The sequence below is a fragment of the Astatotilapia calliptera genome, chromosome 19 (assembly GCF_900246225.1).
Source record: "Astatotilapia calliptera chromosome 19, fAstCal1.2, whole genome shotgun sequence".
NCBI classification, from domain to species: Eukaryota; Metazoa; Chordata; class Actinopteri; order Cichliformes; family Cichlidae; genus Astatotilapia; species Astatotilapia calliptera.
This window is the reverse complement of record NC_039320.1, coordinates 24,967,350-24,976,256: the sequence shown is the minus strand read 5'-3', so window position 1 is coordinate 24,976,256 and position 8,907 is coordinate 24,967,350. Positions and strand designations below refer to the sequence as shown.

General features: G+C 40.6%; 1 long non-coding RNA gene across 1 annotated transcript in view; it reads right to left on the bottom strand.

Annotated features, from left to right (window-relative positions):
* Window positions 1-855: 855 nt before the first annotated feature.
* Window positions 856-8,907, bottom strand: part of LOC113011843 (uncharacterized) — a 30,045-nt gene continuing 21,993 nt past the window's right edge. The window contains exons 2-3 of the long non-coding RNA XR_003270618.1: window positions 2,108-2,145; window positions 856-1,959 (exon numbers count right to left, since the gene is read on the bottom strand). This is a non-coding gene — a long non-coding RNA (uncharacterized LOC113011843). The remainder of the gene's footprint in view (window positions 1,960-2,107; window positions 2,146-8,907) is intronic.

Below are 8,907 nucleotides of genomic sequence, written 5' to 3'. Positions count from 1 at the left end.
AGCACTTGAAAATTGAGTAACCATGTGTCACATATAGGGTTAAAATTTGGTGTCACTATTTTGCGTTTGACACTGGAAGCACATAGTTTAGTGTTGGATATTGTCCATGGAAAATAATTAAACTTTTAATAAATTGCAGTAAAGGTTGAGGCCACCCATTCCCTCACAGACAGGTGTTGTTTTGATTGATTTCTTTTGGAAACCTGAAGAGACCAAAACAAAGATTAAGTGGGTGATGGAAACCTGCTGCATGGGGGACGTTTAAATAAGATCGATTAAAGTGTGCCGACATCGATGCTGTGCTCAGTTGTCTTGCTTTTGGAGAGGAAGTAGGGATCAAAGCTCAGGAGGCAGGAAGTTCTCTGTGTTGCTCTGATTGATCATTACACCATACACACCTTTTTGTGTGGGTGTAAGATGACTGCCAGTATTTCTCATGTTTTTGGTGCAGATGAAATATTAATACAACAGTGTTAATGACAATAATTATATCATTTTGGGTCATTAAGAGAAACCAAAAAGTCAACAAGCGTCTTGTGAGCTCCATTACTTGTTAGATTTTATGTGCGCTTTACAGCTGTGCTATGAATTACTTGTATTTATTTATTTGTTTTACAATGATAGCTGTTAAATTATCAGAGAATATGTGCTTAATCCCAACAAGAAATGCTGTTTCTTACTCATTATTGCCATGATTACGGGCAGTAACTTGTGACACAGGCCTTAGATGTTGGAGAGCTGCACAAGGCAGTGATCCTGCTAGTCAGTACAATGAATATAAAGCCAGGTCTTGGTAGAGCAGTCATGGCCTAAGAAACTCAGCAGGAACAGTGATGCTACATGCAGGCAGGATGCATTTCTGATTGTATGTGTTCTCTTTCAGTGTATATCTCCATTTGTGTTTCTTTGTACATATCAAGGGACCCCAGTGATGGATAGGGATGTTTCTATTTCCTCTGGATGTTCCTGACAGGCCATCCATCCTTGAACAATTTGGCAGTGCCCTCAGAACACAAAAAGGCTGAGAAAAAAGATGGGCCACACAACTGACAGTTGCCTTAATGAAAGACTCATCGGAGGCTCCAGGCAGCCATGAGACATGAGACAAGTTTCACTGTCTTGGATGGATGGAAGAATAACACGCTGTCAGGTATGGGTGGTCATTGAAGCAGGAGGAGATTATGAGATTAGTAGGCAACAAGTTTTGGGTGATGGAGCTCTGGTCAACCGAGGCTGCTTTGGAGATATAGCCTAGTCTGAGGGTTACTGGTAATGGAGACGTTTCATTTAATATGGCGGGGACAGAAAAGATGTGCAACAGATTGATTTTATGTAGAAGCAGTTTCAGTGTAATTACGTTACGTTTAGTAAACTGAATTGGAATTGATGATTTTTATGTTGTTTTGTAGAGCTTTAGTCAGTGTTAATGTGGGTTTTTTTAATAGAAACATGTTAGATTACATTTTAATGGCAGTAATCTTGTAATTTCTTACCGTCTGAAAAAACTGAATTTTTGGAGAATTGAACAGCCCTTTGAAATAAAGTTACATACGTTGGTTGTGTTGTCCAGTGTCTGTATAATCTACTTTTCATTCACCACTAAGTGCATTTACTTTTTGCACAGCAAGTTGATATTGGTAGCATATTCATAACCCACAACATGATTTTTCCTTACAGTGAAGCATTTAGCTGAAAGCTGAAAAGTACTATAAGGTCCTCCCTGTGGGTCCGGTCCCCAGTTCCTGCGCCTGGCCCTCTGTGGCAGAGTGGATGCCATTCATGGAGGGGTCTGGTGGGCGACCATTGGGGCTGGGTCCTCTTGTGACACTGGAGGTATGCCCCGACACTCTGGTTGTCCTAAGTGGTGTCCTTCCTGGGCTTTGGGTCTGTTCACTTTCCCTCGGCTTGTGTGTTTCCAGGGGTTCCTTTTCCTGCATGACCAAGCTAAATAGAAAAGGACTTAAGCACAGAAAAAAAGTGCTTGGTGAATGCAACATGTTGCATAAAGCACTTTAAGTGCTCAAGGAGAGTAGAAAAGTGCTTTATAAGAAGCAGTCCATTTACCATTTACAACACTACCTATAAAGGAAATGGAATTAGCCCTTACATTAGGATTGTGGAAGGTCACATGCACATGATCACAAACTGAAAAGAAAAGAGAGAGATAGCAGGGGTGATAGAACCTTGTACTAGTGTCTGAAAGCTAACATACACGTATCATCACATTAGTGCAAAACTATCCAAATACTTTGCAATGTAAACACTGTCCTCTCTGCCTTCTGGCTAGCTGACCTGAATTACCTAACCCTACATTTTTCTAGTATGCAGCTGTATGCCAAGGAGTCATGGGGAGAAAGCAAGACTGCATGTATACATACCACCGAAATCAGTGAGGTAAGGTTCTGGGATGCTGGCAAGCATGGAGATTTATACTGGCCAGCTTCATAGAGTCGTTTTTGGTCTATGTAGCAGCTCTATAACTGCAACCTAACCTTCTTGGCAGTAACTTGCTCGCTGTGATGGATGGATGTGTTTAAGTCAGGTTAAAAGTCCACTCCCAGCCACTCTGTGAGACAAACAGTATTTAATCTTGAATCCTGAAAGGCTGCCGGTAATATAGCTATTGCTGGGCTTGATGAACAAAGTCAGGAGACTTGCTCCATTGAGTCGAGGCTGGATGGATGAAACCCTTTCTCCTGTCCCACTCCTCAGATTACCCACCTGCTCTGATCATGGGCAGCGTGCACAATTGCATTAGCTGTCGCTCTCTACTATTAAGGCTTGCAAATGAATCTGAACGATAGCGCAGAGTCACCGCAACAGACTTCCAAATTTGTTTTGACTCTCCTTGATGTCATTTCCATGTTGTAAGTGATTGCTTTCGCTTTTCCGAGAGCTGTTTGTGTGTTTCCCAATGGGAGCGGGCCAAAAACAAAGCCAGGTAATAAAAGCAGCATTAGCAGGGCAATTAGGCTACGGTCCTGCTTCGGCAAAACAAATCATTTCATCGCATCTTTGACAATAGGGCATCACGGCTCTTCTGAGTAGCAATATTTCATAGCCAATTTCCTGCGCCTCAGCTTTATTCACCAACTTTTGTCAATAAATCGCACCTCATATCCATATTTATTGAGCTGAGAGTTGGAGGCCAGGAGTGCTGGGCCCAGATAATGAAGACAGCGTGGACTGAAATCTCTCCGAGGTTTAGCACTTCCCACTGATACTCATTCTTCGGATGCATATACAGACCTTGCAAAACTGACTTGATGCCAGATCCATGTCTTGGTGATCAGATAGGCAATAAATTATTTTGACTTACATGAATTCACATGTGTATGCTTTGTTCATTTTCATGGTGCGATTTGTAAATAATACTACAGACCACTTTCAAGTACTTTGTATTTAGTGAGGAATGTATTCCGAACGTAGGAACTGTTGTGTTGTCCCAAAATTGCTTAGCGTGTTACATACCAAATCCTGCTAGGACTAAATCTTGCAGAATTCAATCCTGCAGTATCTTTGAGTGGAGATAACAGGCATGGTTCTGTAGACAATATATGCCCTCCGCATCCGTATCCATGCATGAATAGTCCTGCTCTCACTATAAGAGAAAGTAGGATTATGTGTCTTAGCTTTTAGAGTCTGATTTTCCTCCCCGCCTGCCCTTTTCTTCTCTCTGCAGAAGGTCACCTGAAGGAGGCAATCCCTATTCCTCTCTGTTTTCTCTTTTATCTGAGGGGCTTTGTGGCCAGCACTGGACCCCCATCCACTGATCACTAAAGCAAAAGCTGTAGTGCAAACTGAGAAGCAGAGGAGAACAGCTCGATGCATGAGATTGCTGCCTTTTATCCCCCTGGTGTGAATAGCAAAATGAGCGCCTTACTATAAAGCACGGGACGGGATTTAAAATATGTATGAGTTCTGGTTTTCTAATACATTGAGCAAACTTACTTATAGGATGGAATCGCTGTTCCCTCCCAGATTCAGAGCAAATGTGTGTGTAGCATGGGACAGGCGAGTGTTCCAACACCCAGGGGATATGAAGATATATTTACACTCTCTTGTTTTCTGCTGTTTTATGCCTGTTGTTTACATACAGTGCTGAAGAATATCATGGGTACGCCCCAAAGGGAGATGCCACCTGCTATCTACCCCCTTGTATTGTAGCTGTTTGACCATGAGATGAGGTTGCTCTATGTTTTACAGCTACAAAGTATAACTTTGTTTTTGAGCATTTAACTAAGTGAGATGTAACAGTGTAACTGCTATTTGACAAATGTTGCTGGTTGATACCAAACTTGATGCCAGAGGCATTTGGCAGAGATGATGCATGCTTCTACTTGGCTGAATGACTGATGGGACAGTAAAAAATGAATCACCTCCAAGCAGGAGGAAGGGTTAGCCATGCTATTGAGGAACATTACCCCCCTCTGTATGTAATGAGACATACTTAAAACAGCAATCATCCCCTCCTTTGAACTCTGGGTCACAGTGTGGAATCAATCCCTCAGGTGATTGAAAAGAAAGGCCATATGTGAGCGAGAATGAGCATATTAACCAAGGTCACATGAGCTGCACACACTTTCTGCATGTGGAATGGATGTTCTTTCAGAACTGCTGAGTGTGATTAAATCTATGGCTTAGACTCACATTCAGGCCCTAAATCATCAGTCAGGTCATTACGTGAGCTATGAGGTCTTCTCCAAAGCTGTTTCTTTCAATTGAATTAGGGTATTATTCTGGATAATTTGCTTTGGAGATTAGCACTTCATACAGGCTACAGTGTTCATAATTGCTTTAGGATGAACAAGGAAGAATAATTTGAGACAGAGACATCGGAGTGGGTAGGAAGTAAATGTCTGGACAAAGAATTATTATTTTAGGTGTATTTGTATTGTTCCTACTTATTAAAAGCTGTATTTCAAAATTTAAAGTCAGTGTCAGCCATTTTCAGTTTTTCAATTTTCATTACTTTGTAGCTGATAGCTCATTGTTAGTTTTATATTTCCATGTGGAAAGCAAGACCTCACAAACCTCTTTCTTTTCCGTTGCTATCATCACAACTGGGCAGGGAGGTGTGAGGTTTCATAACTTTATAACAGTGAACTTTAAAATGTAAAGTAATATACTGACTCATATGGAAGAACAGCTTTTGTTTCATTGTTTTTGTTAAATGTTCTGGTCTTGGCTGACCGTGTGTGTGTGTCATTGCAAAGCGTGGTTCTTTAGATAGCTCCTGTAAAATAAACTACAGCAAAGAAGTTTTATGTACATGGGCAGTTGTTTATTCAGCTGTCCATCTGTTGAAAATTTTTATCAATGTAATGATATCGTAACCATGTACAAGCCACAATACTTTACAGATGGGTAACAGGGGTCAAAATAAAGGCTCAGTGATGGATGTGGTCTAAGCCATGAGTACTAAAATAAAGAGGAGCAGGGATGGGGTCGCTCAGTCAAGAAAATACATTTAATTAAAAGTTATCAATTCATTTGCTTGTCGCTGAGAGAAATAAGAATTTGATCAGCTACAACGGAGCCAAAATTCTGGTTTCGCATATTGACTGTGTGCCCATGTAACATACAGATTGCAGTTAATCAGTTAACAATTACAGATACTCCTGGTCTCAGCTTGTTATATGTATGAAGCACATCTGTTGACAGAATAATTTTCTTCCAATCCAGCCACTGCACCACTATGGGCAAGACCACAGAGCTCTTAAAGGATGTCAGGGACAAGGTTGTAGAGCTGCACAAGGCTGGGATGGGCTACAAAGACCATCATCAAGAAGCTCGGTGAGAAGGTGAAAACTGTTGATGCAATTATTTGGAAATTGAAGAAATATAAAATGAGCACTAATCGCCCTCAGTTTGGAGCTCCATGCAAGATCTTGCCTCATGGGTTGAGGATGACCATGAGAAAGATGGAGGATCAGCCCAAAACTATACTTGATCTGCTTTAATGATCTGAAGAGAGTTGGAGCAGAAGTCATCAAGAACACCTTTAGTATCACAATACTCCTTGCTTCTGCAAGGTCCCCCTGCTTAAGAAGGCACATGTACAGGCCTGTCTTAGGTTGGCCAGTGAATATCTAAATGACTCCATGAAGGCTTGGGAGAACGTGCTGTGGTGAAATGAAACCAAAACAATCGCTTTGGCATCATCTTCACCCACTGTTGTTGGAGGACAAGAAATCCCCATAGTCAAGCACAAAGGTGGAAACATCATGCATTGGGGCTATTTTTCTGTTAAAGGTTCAGAAAGACTTCGCCACACAATAGATGGGGCCATATAGTGCAAAATCTTGTACAAGAACATCCTTCCCTCAGACAGAACATTAAAGATCATGGATGGGTCCAGCATGACAACAACTCCAAAAAATATCGAGTCAAGGGCAACAAATGAGTGGCTAAAAAAGAAGCACACTTAGCCCCCATCCTCAGTTCTATAGAAAAGCTGTGGAGGGAGCTGAAGATTTGAGTCAAGCGGCAGCCAATGAATCTAGAGGATTTAGAGTTTCTGTAAAGTGGTGTGGGTTAAAAAAAAAAAAAGAATTAGTGATCAACAACAAGAAACGTTTTACCTTTTGCTTGCCAACTAGGGTTTCTCCAGCAAATCTGTGTGAATAACTCCCGTTCTTGATCTAAGACCGTGATAAAATACCTCTCTGTTGTGATTTTAGCTTTAAGTTGGATAGGAAAGGCCCAGTGACATATACATATTCACCACGTAGAAGATAAATCCTTGCCGAGGGCAAAGACATCATGGAAAACAGAAAGCTATAGTGCTGTGGTAATGAACTGACAAGACCTGCTCTGCAACTGCACTTCCATAAACCCCCGAAGGCAATTTACGAGGTCAGAGTGACCAGAACACCTCACCCGTACACAGAGGACTACAACAGCCTTTCAGATCACAGTTATAGTGTCAGCTAACATGAGATGGCATGGCCTATTGGAATCATGTGTGACAGCCAGAAGCGCACAGGTCTGTGGACTGAATGCAGTAAATATTTGGCCAAGCCAGCATTGTCATCTGTTGATTGTTAACGCTTCCTCGCTGTGCCACTCTAACACTATAAATGTTTTCTGGGATCACTGCCAGAGACACAGCGTGTAAAATATATGATATATTATTATTATTATTATTATTATTATATATATAAAATGATGTAATATTGAACACTCAGTTAGATGAACTTATAGCCGGAGGACAGTGGTTTCAATTATTCAGGGGAATGTAATTACAAACCTCAGCATCCAGGGTTGTGCAGTTTTGCCACAAGCAAAGATCATCCAGGGTCTGTTTTTATTGATATTCTCATTTTGCCAGAGTCAGGGATTTCAGCAATTCTACACCACAGATCGGCTGAACACAATTAGGGCAGCGTCTCCCATGAGAAGCTGGCCACATAGAGTGCCTGGATAACAAGCCCATACTGAATTAGTAATATGCTAAATAAACTACTGTTTGGATGGAAAACCCAATATGCCAAGAAATGGAGTTGCAAAAACTCAGTTAAGGAAATCTATGGGGTCTAAGAAGCATGCTGCTGATGCTATTGATTTAGGATTGCCAAGGTAATAAGGGATACCTTTTATTACACACTGCCTTAATATCTTTCTTGTTTGAAGTGATATATGATATATTAAGTTTTCAGAATTTAACTACAGAAAGGATTGAATGGCTTTACATAACTTTATACAATATTTCATACAAAATTTCATCAATAATATTCTACACTTTGGTTACTTACCTCTTTCTTCTCCGAAAATAAGAAGAAGACTGGTCACACTTTGTTGGTTAAAATGAACTGGGGACCAGGGGTTGGGTAATTTTAGGCTTTGATGGCTAACTCACACCATTAGTCATCAAATAAATTCTGGCCACCCCTCTGGTCACACTACACAATCAATGATGAAGACTGTTAACCAGATGTTCGAGTCTCTCTCTAATGGGAATGACTATTCGTCCATGAGTTCTGCAGCTTTTCATGTCTATGTCTGCAACTGAGTGCAGTCCTTCAGGCACAATCACAGAAGCGGGGTTATCTCACGTGAAACTGCAGATTTTATATTGTTTTTCTGCTAAATTTCAAGACAATTGCAGATTGACTTACAGAATAATTATTTACTCTTTTTCTGTAAAAAACCTGACTTGTTATTCCCTTAGTCTAGTGTACTATCTATAAGTATGTGTATGTAAATATAATTACATTGTAATTTCAAATGAAACACGGCAAAATTCAACTACAGGAGCATTATGCCCATAATCATAGCCCATACTATAATGTGTTACCACCTGGTGAACAGCTAGGCTGACTACCTCCTAGTCAGAAATCCCCCCCCCCCCCTCAAAAAAAACCCCAATCATCTACCTGTTGCTAACCAACAGACATGCCATTTTGTGCTAAATAAACAAGCTGTTGGCTCTTTCTTTTATATACCTTACACAAAGAGCTGTGTTCATCTTCTCATCTTAATGAAAGTCAAAATGGTGAACCATTCCTTTATTTATTTATTGTTTTGTATTCTACACCAAATCTGGAAGAAAAGCCCACACTGGCACCAAATTGAGCTCTGAAACTTTCCTTTAATCCTCTGATTAGCTCTTGAGGTTAACACTCCAGTCGGTGTGAAGGTGATTACAAAAGAAAGCTTAAATCGCTAAATTGCCTTTGGAGCCATTGGCTCCCTGTTGTTATTTTTATTTAAAAGTAGCAGTTGGATTTGCAAAGAAAGGAGGTGAAACAATGAGTGGTCATTGTTGTTAGCAGTCTTTACCTACTGAGCAATAGAGATGTTTCTTGTGCAAAATACAAGATGTCCTCGATGTATTTGTTTGTTTTCATGTCACTTCACAAGACCGTTTCCCTTGTCCTCCCTCCATTAATACAAATAAAACTG